Consider the following 2,523-nt stretch of genomic DNA (forward strand, 5'->3'; position numbering starts at 1 on the left):
CCCTGTTGCTAAGGGAGTGGTCATCGGAGGAAGCTCATTTCTGCCGCTTGTATCCGGGATGTAGGTCATAAATGACAATTTCAGTTCCATCTGACCATGCCATGCAGTGCACCTTATTCAACATCTTTGTTGTTTCCCATGCATGGCTTGTAGCAAGCTGCGAATGAAACTTAGCATGGTCCACCTTAGCATGGTCCACCTTAAATGAGCAGCCTCTTGGCTGCTCAGTTAAGGTGGACCGTGGACAGCCATGTTTTCGTATGTTTGTAGTAGCTGGTATGTATGCTTGTCTTCATGATGCTGCGGCCTTCACACAACAGCTGTAAATTAGACACATCACTTCTAAATCTCCCCTCCTTGAACCGCCACCTTAACGTGGTGGAGGGGTTTGAGTGCTCAAATGATCCTAGAGGCTATGTTGTCTGGAGCCTAAATGCCCCTGGTAGGGTCTCCCATGGCAAACAGGCTCTAGGTGATGGGTCAGACAAAGAGTGGTTCAAGAATCCCTCATGAAGAACAAAATATCGAGGCATGTGACGTCGCCCGGTACGGCGGAGCCAGGGTCCCAACCTGGAGCCAGGCCTGGGGTCGGGACTCGTCGGAGAGCGCCTGGTGGCCGGGTTGCTCCTTGCGGGACATGGCCGGGCCAAGCCAGAACAAGAGACGCGAGGCCATCCCCCAGTGGGCCCACCACCTGCAGGGGGAACTGTGAGGGACCGGTGCAAAGAGGATTGGGTGGCGGACGAAGGTGGAGATCTCAGCGGCCCGATCCCCAGATGCTTAGGCTGGCTCTAGGGACGTGGAATGTCACCTCGCTGGGGGGGAAGGAGCCTGAGCTTGTGCGGGAGGTCGAGAGATATTGACTAGAAATAGTCGGGCTAGCCTCCACGCACAGCGCGGGCTCTGGAACCCATCTCCTTGAGAGGGGTTGGACTATTTCTACTCTGGAGTGGCCAACGGGGAGAGGTGGCGGTCTGGTGTGGGTTTGCTTGTTGCCCCCCAGCTCAGCCGTCTCGTGTTGGGGTTTACCCCAGTGGATGAGAGGGTCGTATCCCTACGCCTTCGGGTTGGGGAGAGGTCTCTGACTATCATTTCAGCCTACGAGCCGAGTGGTAGTGCAGAGTACCCGGCCTTCTTGGCGTCCCTGTCGGGGGTGCTGGATAGTGCCCCTCCCGGGGACTCCATTATTCTGCTGGGAGACTTCAACGCCCACGTGGGGAACGACAGTGACACCTGGAGAGGCGTGATCGGGAGGAATGGCCTCCCCGATCTGAGTCCGAGTGGTGTTTTGTTATTGGACTTCTGTGCTAGTCACGGATTGTCCATAACGAACACCATGTTCAAACCCTAGGCAGGAGGTCGATGATCGACTTTGTTGTCGTATCATCAGACCTTCGGCCGCATGTTTTGGACACTCGGGTGAAGAGAGGGGCTGAGCTGTCCACTGATCACCATCTGGTGATGAGTTGGATCTGCTGGAGGAGGAGAAAGCCGGACAGACTCGGCAGGCCCAAGCGCATAGTGAGGGTCTGCTGGGAACGCCTGGCGGAGCCCTCGGCCAGGGATGTATTCAACTCCCACCTCTGGGAGAGCTTCGACCAGATCCCGGGGGATGTTGGAGATATAGAGTCCGAGTGGACCATGTTCTCCGCATCTATTGTCGATGCTGCTGCCCGTAGCTGCGGCCATAAGGTCTGCGGTGCCAGTCGCGGCGGCAATCCCAGAACCCGGTGGTGGACACCGGCAGTAAGGGATGCTGTCAAGCTGAAGAAGGAGTCCTATCGGCTGTGGTTGGCTTGTGGGACTCCTGAGGCGGCTGACGGGTACCGTGAGGCCAAGCGTGCTGCGGCCCGGGCTGTGGCAGAGGCAAAAACTCGGGCCTGGGAGGAGTTCGGTGAGGCCATGGAGAAGGACTACCGGTTGGCCTCGAAGCGATTCTGGCAAACCGTCCGGCGCCTCAGGAGGGGGAAGCAGTGCTTCGCCAACACTGTTTATAGTGGGGGCGGGAGACTGCTGACCTCGACTGAGGACATTATCCCACCGGGAGGAGGCCCGGGGGACGGCCCAGGACACGCTGGAGGGACTATGTCTCTCGGCTGGCCTGGGAACGCCTTGGGCTCCCCTTGGAGGAACTGGAGGAAGTGTCTGGAGAGAGGGACGTCTGAGCGTCTCTGCTGAGTCTGCTGCCCCCGCGACCCGGTCCCGGATAAGCGGAAGACGACGAGTACGAGTACTTCTAAATCTGTGAAATTAGCTCCACTGGATTTAAATTAGGCGTATCAGAGCAATCAGAGCTGAATGTCATTTTTCTTCTTCACTCGCACTAATTTTTGCAGGTCTATCACATAAAATTCCAATTTAACAAACGGAAAATTGTTGTTTTAACATGTTAAATTGTAAAATAATAATAATAATAATAATAATAAAAAGATGTGATGTACATCTATTTTGTAGATAGAAAATGCAATATGTCCAACGCGCGTACAAAGAGGGAGAGAAAGAGGGGGAAATGTGCATCCATAA

The sequence above is a fragment of the Girardinichthys multiradiatus genome, chromosome 8 (genome assembly GCF_021462225.1).
Source record: "Girardinichthys multiradiatus isolate DD_20200921_A chromosome 8, DD_fGirMul_XY1, whole genome shotgun sequence".
NCBI lineage: Eukaryota > Metazoa > Chordata > Actinopteri > Cyprinodontiformes > Goodeidae > Girardinichthys > Girardinichthys multiradiatus.